Below are 13,903 nucleotides of genomic sequence, written 5' to 3'. Positions count from 1 at the left end.
CTAAGCCTCTGACCTTAGGCAAGTCACTTGATGCCTTCTTGAGCCTCAACTTTCTCATCTGAACAATGGGAATCAACCTTTGCCTCATAGAAGTAATGTACATGTATGTATATCTACACTGAGTGGCCAGATTATTATGATCTCTGAACGCATAATCTGGCCACTGTGTGTGTGTGTGTGTGTGTGTGTGTGTGTGTGTGTGTGTGTATATTAGAGGCCCGGTGCATGAATTTGTGCATGGGTGGGGTCTGGCCAGCCTGGCCGGGGGGAGGGGACATGGGCGGTTGGCCAGCCTGCCTGCTGGTCGAACTCCTAGTCGAGGGGACAATTTGCATATTAGCCTTTTATTATATAGGATATACACTGAGTGGCCAGATTATTATGCATTCAGAGTTCATCATAATCTGGCCACTCAGTGTATATATTTATATAGTTAGTATACACGTGAATATATATGAATGTACCTAGCACATAACAGATATCCAATGATTGTTGGATACATATAGGGTGTCCCCCCAAAATGTATATACACTTTGAATAATTATTAATTCCTATGGGTTAAATCTGAAAAGAAAAAAAACATCAATTGAGCTATCAGCTGTTAAGTGTGTATACATTTTTTGGGACACCTATACTTTAATATAAGGCCATTTTTCCCCAAATACTAGTCTACGGTGTAATATGTATCTTTTATTTCTTTCATAAATTATTTTACAGATTCCCATCCTTCATGTTACAAACTATAACAGAGGACCATAAAGTATTAAGATCTTTAGTATTCATGCTGTTTCACAAAGAATGCTTATGTGCATTATTTGCTATGCAGGGAACAGTGGAGGGGGATTAGGGAGCCAGCTCAGACAGAGGGGCCTCAAATCCTATCTCTAACATTCCCCTCCTCCCCCCCATCCCCCGGGATGACCAAACAAGTCATTCCCTCACTAAGAAGGCAGATACCACATAGTTTGGTTTGCTGATCTATGTAGAGCAGGCGTCCTCAAACTACGGCCCGTGGGCCACATGCGGGTGTTTTTGCCGTTTTGTTTTTTTTACTTCAAAATAAGATGTGCAGTGTGCATAGGAATTTGTTCATAGTTTTTTTAAACTATAGTCCGGCCCTCCAACGGTCTGAGGGACAGTGAACTGGCCCCTGTTTAAAAAGTTTGAGGACCCCTGATGTAGAGCTTTGCAGTCTAGCCCAGTGATTAAAGATCTGGGCTCCCATTCATGCCATTTACTTGTCATGTAAATTTGGCCCAGTTCATTTTTCTGGCCCTCAAACCTGAACTATTTTCCCAAGATGATGTTGGATAATCGATGAAAGCACCGCTCACCATGCACCTGAGCAGGTAAATGACATGGTGAGGCTCAAGCTTTAAGGAGACCTGTTGTGATGTGGCAGGAGGCAGAGGTAAGGCGCAGGTGAAGCTGGCTCTTTAAGGACCCGGTGAAGAATGGGATGAGAGTGGTGGGAGGGTCCGTAGGAGTTGGCAAACCAGATGGAGGAATAGAGTGTACCACCAGCATCCCTGCTAGGGCGTGGGCTCTCCCCACAGCTGTCAGCCCTGTGGCCATGCTTCCTGCCTGCCCTTTATAAATAGTCCATGCTGAATTAGAAAAGGGAATTAGAAATAGCACGCAAGGAAGTTTACAAAATAGCAGAGCAATAAAGATAGGACACGTAAGTGAAAATCTAAGAACACGGTAAAGAAGGACGAGGCCATGTTGAGCTCAGCTGGCATCCCATGACAAGAAAAAGTAAATGATGGAAAACCTACATCAAAACCCGAGTGCAATCAATGGTATCCTGAGAAATGACAAAATAATGAGAGGAAAAGGCAGGCTTTTCAGAAGGTAACAAGAGAGCATTTTGAAAACTAGAATTAAAAGAACAAGAGAACAGGGTTATAAGGTTTTTTTAAACATGGACCAAAAAATCTCTGACATTAAGGAGGAAGCACAAATGTTAAAGGCTAAAAATAGGAAGGATTGGAGGTGAGAAAAAAAAAGCGATTAAACCCTTTAAAAATAGGCAAGAAGAAAATGACGAAGTTAATTTTTTTAAATATGAGAACTATAACAGGTGGTAGCACAAACTATAAAGATAAACTATGTTCATGCAAAGCAGCTTCAGAGAGTAAACATTTATTCCCATTCCACTGCCTTCAGAGAGAGAGACAACACAGTTGCCAAAGTCGTTCCAAGAGTGCTTTGCCGCCTGAGGCAACTACTGCTTAGACTCTGCCACCCTCCTTGCACGGGGCTTGGCAACTTCCATTTACACACCCAACTGCCTACCACACAAGCGTTTTGGCCTTTGCATGATCCAGTAGCGACTGTGTTTGGTCTTATTAGCTCCATTTCACAGAACAGAAAAGTGAGCCTCCCAGAGATTAAATAATTACCGAAGGCCACCAAGCTAGTGTGTGGTGTTAAGGCGGCCCACTGCCCTGGTTTGCCTGGGACACAGAACTCTATTTTTAAATGTGGACGGTGCAAGGAAAATCAAGCGGAGTTTTCTCACACTTACATTTAGTTAATATGCATTTTAGTTCATGGCAAGTTTGGGTGGGGAAGAGGGAATGAGAGAGAGAGAAGGAGGAGAAGGAGAAGGAGGAGAAGGAGAAGGAGGAGGAAGAGGAGGAAGGTTTGGAGGAGGAGAAGAAAGATGAGGGGGAGGAGGAAGGTGAGGAGGAGGAAGAAGAGGAAGATGAGGAGGTGAAGAGGAGGAGGAGGGTGTCTTTCTGAGAAGGCTTTTTGCAACACTGCATAGGAAATGAAGTCATCCGTATCCACAGGCAGGCAAATCAGATATGTTTTGAAGACCAAAGTGGACACTGATTCAATTCTCCTCCCTCTTTATCTCGGGCCTGTCAGGCACTGCGAGTTAAGTGCGTTATGGATGTGGTGGGGAGGAGGCCAAGGGTCTGCTGGGGCCTCTGAGGCTCCGGTGAATTGCTGCCCTGCGGGAGGAACCCTCCTGGCCAGGTCACTGATGAAACTGCCACCTTCATCACATCCTCGTGCCTGGCACGGAGGGCAGGGAAGCGCCGGGGACCTGGGCCAGCTGCCTTCCAGTGCTTCTGCTTCTAGGCTTCACTTGAAAAATCTAAACATGGGACCTGGGGTAGTTTGGTTAAAACTACTTTTGGGGAAAGGTGTGTACAGGAGAGTGTGGCTTCGGGACAATACTGTAGGCACCTCCAGCTGGGTTATGTCAGCCCCAGGGGCATCCTTTGTGGCAGTGGGGGGTGGGAACGGGCCTGAGACTGCAGGGTCCAGCGGTGGCATCACGGACCCCACTCCCAGAAATGAGGGAGCACCCTGGTGCTGTCCTGTAGGCAATGCTCTCCAAGAATGGGGTACCCCCTCTAGAATTCAGTGCCCACTTTAAATCAAAGGCCTCCATTGAGTCCCGCATCCCTGGTCGGTGGAATGCAGGAGTCTGGGAGACAAGGAGGCAGGACTGGCTACTCCTGATGACCCACTTGGGCCTGAACTCTGAGCCCTGGAGCTTTAGAGTTCCAGCTCCCACAGGCTGAGTGCTTCTGCCGGGTGACCCAGCAGGAGTCCCGTTAACTACAAAATCTGGCATGTTGGGCTCCTCATGCCAAGGGAGCAGTAGATAAGAGTTCCCCTCCAGGTAGGGTTATACCTTGGTCTGAGAAGGCATGGTTACCAGAAGCTGAGGCCCCTGACAGGTTATACTCTGAACCATGCCTTCAGGTGAACCACCAAGTCCCGCAGAGGGGCTGGCTGAGGGCGAGGGGAATCTGGGAGAAAGAGGAGGAAGACAGTGTGGACCACTTGGGGACCCAGGACCAGCTGCAGCAGTGGGGACCTTAATTTATCCCTCCCAAGTGTCCCCAAGAAAGAGAGGCCCCGGGGATCATAGAAGAACCTGTGTGAGGTAGACCCTAGGGGCACAAGGGGTGGACTGTGGTGGATCCTGAGCTGAGCCACTGCATTTGCCTTCAGGAAAGAAGTACAGAGAACATTCTCCTAGGATTGCTGCTGGTGGACAGCCCTCAGCTCTCAGCCCCCTTTGAGGAGCTGAAGAGAGCCTTCTCACCCAAGGTCATGGAAGGTCATTATGTACATGGACATACTATATAAATGCTCTTAACTCCAACTCAGATATTTCATAAGGTTCTTCCCAGATGCAGAACTCCCCATGGGACTGTTGAAATTGCACCATAGCTCAACATGTCCTTTTGTCTATTTCTACTTCTTTTTTCCATTTGTGGGTGCTGATCCCAGCAGCATCCCCTAATAAGCCTCCTACACAGCCATCTCCCTCTCAGAGCCTGTTCCTCAGAGGATCGAACCTGTAACAACCAGAAAGCATTTATTGCCCTTACTAATGCAGCCAGACTCCAGTATTTGTTGAGTGAATAAATATATTGAATGATCAATTTAATTAATGGATTTAACTAGTTTGTACCATCCAGTTCCTTAGATGGATGATGGTGGTGACTGTCTCATAATTAATTTCCTCCTTCATTCATTTTGTAAATATTTACTGACCCCCAAATAGGACATAGGCACTGATTTAGATTCCAGTGGCAAATAGGACAATTAAGTTCTCCTTCCTATGGGGCATCCAGTGGGGACCTTAATGTAGATCAAGTGGTTCAAGAAAAATCTCTCTGAGGATGAAATACTTAAATGAAACCTAAAGAACGTGGGGAGTTGGCCAAGAAAAGAGGCAGGAAACAATTTTCCAAGGATGGTGACCCTACAGTATGTGCCACAGGAGAGGGCCCCTTGTCTAAGCTCTAATCTTGTTTCACCCTGGTGCTCTTGGCTTGAACCACTTCTCGATCATGGTGAAAACCACAGAGAATGATTTCTACCCTATATCTCTGCCCTGAGACTCTGTTCTCCCAGGGATTTGCACAAATCAGAATCACCTTGTCCTCGCCAGCTTCCCCCCCATCTCCTCCTCCTCGCTACCCAGCAGATGGTGGTGTCACGGAGGTGGTGGCAGCAGTTCCTACGGAAGTTTGTGGTGTGAGCGTGAAGGAGGTGTCCCACAATGCCAAAGTTACTATGGCAATTTTTATTGGGTCATCGGGTTTGAAGAAACATTTGGATTCATCATTAGTTACTGAGCTGAAAATAGCATCTTCTCAAGAGCTTGTTTTCTCTTCAAATGCATCTGTTCGGGGTTGACTAAGTCCAATAGGCACCAAAAATTGGAGCATTTCGCCAAGTCACTGACGTCTTAATCCTAACTCTTCCAAGGAAGCCCATGTTATCTTCTGTTTTACTTTACAAAAAAAAAAAAAAAAGATGTTTATTGTTACGGGGGGAGGGGGGCGGGGGAAGAGTCGCTTAGATCCAAATTGAGTAGCCCAATTCAGACAGAAGGTGGCTTTACATGGAATAACTTTATAAAGTTTCTCAGCTGTACTATTTTCAAGGTGGGGGGACAAAGTTGTCTCCTAGCAACCCTTTCTGTGATGAGGACAGAGAATAGAGTGGTTTAAAAGGACATTCTATCTACAGACAAACCTTGGTCAACATCTGTAGTAGGGAATAAACATAAGCTGATCTGTTAACCAGGGTTTCGTCTACCCTTGCTTTCCCAGGCGTATTCATTTAATGTTTACAATAATTGGTGATTGTGAGTGAGTGCAGTGTGTTTTGGTCTACAACGCTGAGTTACACACACTTTGTGCCACATTCCGTAGTAAGAATATGCCGGAAGCAGGAGCACAGAAGGTCTCCAGCCCACGTTGACTCATGCCTAATACCATCCTGTTTATACCCCCCCCCCCCCGCAAAAAAAAAAGGTTATTCTAGATTTGAATTCTATTTCACCAATTTTTAAAACTGGGACAGTTAACCTTCAGGATGGCCATAGGGTAAAAGATGGTCACACGGAAAAGCCCCTCCATGGTGCCCAGTACTCTAACCCAGCAGTGCAAAGGTCTTCTTCCGGGATCTTCTCCCCAACTCATCTCAATTAATTCTGTTCCACAGCATGCTTAAGGGACTGTTACTCTCAGGAAGATGGTTAGGGTTAAAAGAATTTTTAAAAACTGGAAAGCTCTGCCTTTAACTAGTTGTGGGTAGATAAGGCTACTTAACCTCTCTAAGCCTCACACTCCTCCTATGTTAAATGGGGGTAATCATTGTGTGCGTCATAGATTGTTGTGTCTGAGAGAGGTAATCACATGGAGCCCTTGGCATCTGATGAGTATTCACTACATGTTAGCTGTTACTATCAATAGTTATTTATTTCTCCCTCTCATCTAGACTATATGTTCCATCCTTTAGTGAGGGTTATGTGTCATACTTAATTCTTTTGGACTCCATAGCTATTGTGGCAATGCCCTTATTTTGAAAACAGGGGCATCTGTGAGAATGAAAGGAGACAGGCATACATCTGGAGTGTCCTGGACACACCCCGATGTATGGGCATCCTACCCATGGCACATTCTGCTGGGCGAGGCACAGGCCATTTGTGTAAGTCTTCAAACTCTATTCCTGGGCAATTTGCCTAATCAAGAGCAGTCACTTCAAATCACTTATAATCTCTGGGGATACGTCGGTGGACCAAATAGACTCCATCACCCTATGGGGACACAGATGAACAAAAAGGTAAAAAATTATAGCATTTCCTGTGCACGGGTGAAAAGCGTCATGGAGAAAAATAAAGCTGATTAAGAGAAGAAAGGAATGGGAGAAGCGAGGAGCTCTTCTTGTGGGCCAGGGAAGGTGTCTCTGATAAGGTTGTATTTGGGCAGAAACCCATAAAAGGTGAGCAAGCCATGCAGCAGGTATCCAAAGAAATAATAGAAAATATATATCCCATTATCAACAAACATTCACAGCAATTGCCCCGATGAAGGAAAAGGTAAAAATGAATGGACAATGGATAGGATATGACCTAATCAACATCACAGGGACTTTCAAAACTCACTTTAGATATGCCTATTGTCTTCTCTATAACTTTGGTTATTTGTCTTTAAACAATTCATAACATACAGCTAGCTTTATCTAGCGGTTACCATTAGAAAAATAATAGTTAATTAATTTCTTCCTAGGTGCCTGGTGCTTTATAAAAATATTGTATTCCATATAATAATAGTTCACTATGGGGGCAATGACACCCACTTCTCAGGTGAGAAGCACGAGACTTAAGAGGTGAGAAACTTGTCTACGCACATGGCCAGGTTGTGGGGGCTGGACCTGAAATACAGGTCCAAGCCTGCCTCTTCTCCGAAGCCTAGATAAGAAGCCTGTGTTTGTCTGAGAAGGACAACAAACATCACGACCCAGTTGCTGATGGAACCCGGTTCCTTCATTCATCATCCGACAAATATTTCCCGAGTGCCCACGCCGCGCCAGGCACTGTCCGCCACTCCGGGGATACAGTCGTGAAAAATGCACACAATTTTCAATTTCCTATCTGTGCGCCTGCCTGGCCGGCAGTATAGCTAAGCACATTATCTGGATTGGTAGGAGGTGAAAGTGATTTTTAAAAAAGTAGTGCAATGTAAAGGGCAGAGGAATGCGGGGCAGGCAGTGATGCCACGTGGGAGAGGGGTTACACATTTAAATTAGGATTTCAAGGTAATGCGCTCTCTGAGAAGCTGGCTTTCCAGCCAAAACTTGGAGGAGGAGTGGAGCATGTGGGTCTCTGGGCGAAGGGCATTCCAGGTGGAGGGAAGGGCCAGTGGTCAGGACAGGAGGGGATGCTCAGAGGATTTCTAGGAGAGAGAGCTGGAGCAGAGGGAGCAGCGGGGAGAGCCATGGGAGTTAGGGCAGAGGGAGGCGGGGGACCAGAGGCGGGGCTTGTGGACCACGGGGGCGGGGGGGGGGGACACTAGCTTGCTGCAAAGGGGCGGCATGCTCAGCTTGGAGCAGAGGAGGGGCTGGCTGGCTGATAGACATTCAGCTCAGAAGTGATCCCCCCCCAGGAGCCATGGCCCGCCTGCTGGAACTGGCAGGGCACGCAGACTGTTCCGTGACTCCTCCGGAAGTTCTTCAGCCCTAAGTCACTCTCCTGCCCCACCCTGGACCCTGGAGGCAGGACCCTGGCTTTGATTCGAAGGGGCCTTTGGTGGCTTTGAGCATCCCTTCAAACTTGGAATGCCCGTGACTCTAGAAAGTGGAGCTAGAGGATCAGAGGTGGTCAGGTGGGGATTCCTTGCTCCTGCCCTGGGTCCCTCTGTGCACAGTTGCCTTGGCTTTTGAATTTACATACAGAAAAATACTGTTTGCATAACTGCCCTTTACGGTCTGGGAAGAGGAATGCTGGGAAGCCAGGGAGCAGGTGCTGGGGTGCTGGAAGAGCTGCCTCCTCTCCTGGGAACTGTGGGGGCAGCCGCCAGGGGGTGCTATTCTCACTGGTGACCGCTAGCTAGGAGTCTGACCCCACTTTCCACCAGGGGCAGGTGCAGGAGCCAGTTAGCAGACAGCCTGATAATCATCAATCTCCGTTGCTCATCAGAGTTTTAGAAATGATGACAGAGAAGTTGGCCATTTAAGAGGGGGAAGAACCCCACTAGGGAATGAACAGCCCAGGATTGTGGCTGCCCAGTGTTTGGAGGGTGAGAAACCTTTGAGGTTCATGTTTCCTGGTCGGATAAGCAGCAGGGCTAGTGATTTGCACTCTGTAGCCCAGTTATTATACCACCGTGTACACTGAAAACCAGAAAACTAAAAACATCAATTGCATTACAAATAAATGCCAAGTATTCTTTTGGCATGAGTGCTCTGAGTGGATCGTTTGGAGTAAGTGTTGGTTCAAGAGAAAGAAGTGGGCTTTGAAATACATGTTCTCTTTCAACATTTAATCAAAATAGTCACTCAATGGAGTTGCAATATTGTCTCCATTAGCTATTTTTTAAAGGTCAAGAGAACATTCAACAAAAGAAGAAGTTGTTCTTTTCTTTTGTTAAAATACACCGTCCTGGAGAAAGGATGTTTGTAGTAAACATATTCTTTCAAATGATTTGGAAATAACAGTTCAAATATCAAAGGCAGTCACTTCCATTCAGCGGACTGTGCGCTACCGCGTTGGCTGGAGCCTGCTGCCCACCTTTTCATTCTGGCCATTCTCTCCCCAGGCGCTCTGCGCTTTCATTCACTAATCACCTAGGGAGCAGCACTCATGCGCCAGGCACCTTCTCAGGCTGGAGATCTGGCAGGAAATGAGAGAATGGAGGTCTCCACCTTCACAAAGTTTCCACTACAAGCTGCATGATAACGTAACACTTATTAGCTAGGCACTGTTCCGAGACTTCTCCTGAATCATCTCTGTCCATGCTCACACCACCCTTAGAACAGTCCCCATTTTATAGATGATGGAACTGAGGCTCAGGTCATAAGCTAGTGAGTGGTGGCCTCAGGGTCTAAACCCACGCCTCCTGGCTCCAGAGCACCTGTTCTCACTCATTTTACCGAAGTACCTTCTTCTGTTAGAGAGGAAATGGATGAGTGGACATTCCTGAAGGTTAAAATACAGTGAAGGGCATCATGTGGGCATCTCAACTCCTAGCAGTGGAGGTCAACCTTACAATCATGCCCTTGGATTCCCAGTTCACTTCCACCTCCACTGTGACTTCCTCAGTGTCTCTAGTCAGAACTAACAACATCTTCCTTCCAGCTCACAGAGCTACAGAAACACCAGGAAGTCTTGCGGGGAAGATGAAAGGGAGGAGAAAGGGGATGATGGGGATGAAAGTGATGGTAATGGTGCTATCCCTGGAAATGATGACCTGGGTGTCCTAGGCATACAACCCTGACAGCTGCCTCTATCATGCCCAAAACTAACATTTCCTACAAGCAGAGTTGTCACATCAAAGGCAAAGAGCTATTTGGAATGGAGTGAGTGCCCCACCATTGGGGTATTCAAACAAAATTAGGATAAAAAATTGATAGAAAATATATAGATTAAGCATGTATTTTTATTTGTATCCTTCTTTCTTATGTTGTTCATTACTCCTTCCAGACCATTCCCAAAATTAAATGCACAAAGGAATGACAGTAGGACTCAAAAATCCTACTCACTACTAGTATATATATGTCTATGTATCTATTACCTATCTGTTACCTATCTTCTTTCTATTTATAGTCTATTTATCTATTTTCTACCTATTAATCTATCATCTATCTATCAATTCAATATTTGTGTCAACTTCCTCTATGAGATCAACAGAGCCTTATGTTTATTTGATAACTCAGCCTTATCCATATTCCTCATAAGAAACTAGAGGCCTGATGCATGAAATTCATGCAAGAGTAGGCCTTCCTTCCTCCGACTGCCAGCACCGGCTTCCCTCTGGCACCCGGGACCCGGGCTTCCCTTGCAGCCCTGGCTTCGTCCGAAGGTCGTCTGGAAGGGCGTCCGGTCTAATTAGCATATCACGCTTTCATTATAGATAAGCAATAAGTGTAACTATATTTAATAAAATTGGTATTTGCCTCTTTAATGACACCATCTATTTAAAAACCATGGAAGCCATGAGTATTTTTACCAGAATAAAAGAAAGCATCGCATTGGCATGACAATTCTATGTGGGATCACTGGAGTTACAAATTGGCAGATCCATTAAGTCATCTTCTCTTGGTACGATTCCTGTTCAGCTGCTGGTACTGCAATTTTTAGCCTCACCCAGGATCTGAGCCAGAGAGAAATAGGCCAGAAGTCTGGTAGAAGCAGCAATCCAAACCCTAGTCCAATCCAAGTCTATCTTACCTTCTTGGACATTAAAATTATATTGTCATTCATCATTCAAAGAAGCCAGAACCACCATCTGGCTCTGAATACCAGCCCTGGGTAATTCCCTCACTCTGCTTATCCCTCTCCCTTATATCCCCTCCTGCTTTCTTTCCCTCTCTTCATCATAAATAAGTATTTATGGAACATGGGCTGCTGAGAATATCCCAGTGAGCAAGCAAATCAGACCAATTCCCTACTTTCAAAGCATTTATTGTCAGGTAGGAAATGAACTAACACATACACACACAGAGACACACACATGATGGTATATGTTTTCTTAGGAAAGTAGGGGGAATTTTAAAATGTGATACCTAAGAGAGGCAAAGGAAACCTTCCCAAGAAAGTTTCCTTGAGGTAAGAATGAGGGAAGAGCATCTCAGGCAAAGAAGGAAGGGAAAGTTAGACAGCTCAGAGGCAGGAAAAGGCATGGGCTCTTCAAGGAACTGAATGAAGGGGTCACTGTGGCTTTAGGAGAGGGGAGAGAGAGAGAGAGAGAGAGAGAGAGAGAGAGAGAGAGAGAGAGAGAGAGAGAGAGAGAGAGACCTAAAGAATGGCACCATCGGAGGGAGACAGAGAGGAAATCTAAAAGGCGGGTCCAGGAGGGAGTTCTGCCTTTTTCTCAAGAGCAGTGTTAGCTACGGATGCTCACTGGTGGGTTGTAAGCCCACATTGTAAGAAAGGCACCACCCTGGTGACCCGGGGGACAGGAAGGAGACTGGAAAGGGTTGCAAGTGGATGCAGGGAGGCTACTGTGACTCAGATGAGGAACGGTGTCCCCTGCACCAGAGCGGAAGGAGCAGAGACAAAGGGGGAGAGACGTGAGGATGTGTATAGACAGATTTGTCAGGAACTCGCAATCACTTGGCCATGGGGACTGAGAGAGGAAGAAGTGACAGGGATGCATGTGGGTTTTCTGGCTTGGGAAACCACAGGATGGAATAGAGATCCCTGGATTCATTGAGATCAAGATCCAGGATGAGGCCAAGTTTATGGGGAACTGCTTGATGTCAATGTCTAGCATGCCTTCCTGAGATTTAGGAGATTGATTGAACTTCTCTCCTTTTTAGAGTTCCATTACTCTACATCTAACCAATTACTTATAATGTCAAGAGTCACAGAGTCGTAAGCTTCAAACTAGAAGGGATTCTATTTGTTTTTAGAAGGGATTTTAAACATCATTAAGTTCAACCCCTTCCCTTCTTCCCCCAGTCCCTGGCGATGACATCTGGCTTCTACTGAGGACCTCCAGGAATGGCTTTTTAATCCCATAAGGCCTGGTGCAAGTCCAAAGGGTTATAAATAGGAAGGTATCTATTACTTCCTTTGGGAAATAGTTCCACGGATCTTCTCCAGCCATAACGACTGCCTGGCATTTATTCCAGTGCTGTAAATTATGATCCGGGTCTTTCTGGTCCCCAAATATCAAGTATGGAGCAACTCCCACCCCCCAACAAAACCACAAAATGAAAATGGCCCTGCCTGTCTTCGATGATTAGATCATTATGTATAAGAGCTGCAATGGTGTCTCAAGGAGCAGCCGATGTTAATTTATTGGGCGACACACCAGGAGTACATTTTGCAGCCGGTATTGATCAGAAATTACATTTGGATGTTGGTAATGGAGAACTAAAATAACAGTGGACTGAAGGAACCTGGAGTCTATTTTATAATGTCACATGGAAATTGTCTAGGGCTGGGCAGTCTAGGGCCAGTGTGGTGACTTCACAGTGTTATCAGTGTCCTAGGGATCTTATTCCTTGGGGCCCACCCTCCTACTGTGTGGCTTCCACCCTCAAGGTCTGCTCATGGCCTAGGATGGCTGGCGGGGTGCCGTTGCACCTGCTCACCAGGCAGAAAGACAGCCAAAGGGGGTGGGTGGGTGGGTGAAAAAGAGCAGACCTCCCACATGAATCAGCCTGGAAAACCCCCACAAAGTTTATTAACTAGAGTTTAAAATGATATTTTCAACCTTTAAAAAAAACATCCAAATTGCCTTAAACAAGGTCTTTTTAAAAAAAAATATATATATATAATATATATTATTGATTGTTTTACAGAGAGGAAGGGAGAGGGATAGAGAGTCAGAAACATCAATGAGAGAAACATCGATCAGCTGCCTCCTGCACACCCCCCACTGGGGATGTGCCCGCAACCAAGGCACATGCCCTTGACCAGAATTGAACCTGGGACCCTTCAGTCCGAAGGCCGACGCTCTATCCACTGAGCCAAACCGGTCAGGGCCCAAGGTCTTTTTTGTTTGTTTGTTTGTTTTTTGAATGATGTCCAATGAAAATGTGTTTCCACCGCCCACAGATTAGGAAGGACTTCGCATAAAGAAAGACTCCACTGTGGCCATCGGTAGGGTGTCGCCTCAGTAAGTGCAGAATGGTTTCTCTTCCTTGGAGGAATGTTCTGGATCCATGATGGAAGGTGTGCTTCCTAAGGACTGATGTCTTAGGGCATGGATATTAGAGGAATGTGTAGCTTGAAAGGGGGTGGGCATCCTCTCATCCCGAGGAGCAGTTTGGGCATCTAGCGTGTGCAATGACTGTTATTTCTGGAAACGGTGGGGCCCTCCCATTGCACCTGCCTTTCAGGCGGTCAGCCTGTGGACCGCTGGCCTGTGCTTGGCAGACTTCCATCCCAGGCAGGGCGAGGCGGCCTGCTCCCGCGTGGCCACATCAGACACCTCCGTGTTCCAGAAATACGCCTGCTCCTGCCCAGGGCTTGGTTCCTGCTATCCGTTCACAACACTTTCATCTTCCTCAACCCCTTTCATGTTTATAAACGGAAAAGTTGTGTCTAGCCGGTGTGGTTCAGCGGTTGAGCATCAACCTAAGGATCAAGAGGCTGCTGATTCGATTTCCGGTCAGGGCACATGCCCGGGTTGCAGGCTCCATCGCCTGTCGGGGGGCGTGCATGAGGCAGCCAGGCGAAGATGTTGATGTTTCTTTCTCATCGATGTTCCTATCTCTCTATCCTTCTCCCCTTTCCCTCTCTCTAAAACATCAAAAACATATTAAAAAAATAAATGGTGAAGTTCTGATATCTCGTCATAGATGGGATGACTGAAGTATAGCGAGGCCACCGTGTCTGTTTCCTGGGGTCTGCAGACAACAACGAGGAAACCACAAGCCAGCCTTCCGGGTGGGGGAATCAGGCTGT

The 13,903-nt window shown here is 46.3% G+C and overlaps 1 protein-coding gene across 3 annotated transcripts in view; it reads right to left on the bottom strand.

Annotated features, from left to right (window-relative positions):
• ADCY8 (adenylate cyclase 8) overlaps window positions 1-13,903 on the bottom strand; it is a 143,102-nt gene that overhangs the window by 113,185 nt on the left and 16,014 nt on the right. The window lies entirely within an intron of this gene.

This window comes from Cnephaeus nilssonii, assembly GCF_951640355.1.
Source record: "Cnephaeus nilssonii genome assembly, chromosome: 18".
NCBI classification, from domain to species: domain Eukaryota; kingdom Metazoa; phylum Chordata; class Mammalia; order Chiroptera; family Vespertilionidae; genus Cnephaeus; species Cnephaeus nilssonii.
This window is presented reverse-complemented; position numbering and strand designations above follow the sequence as displayed.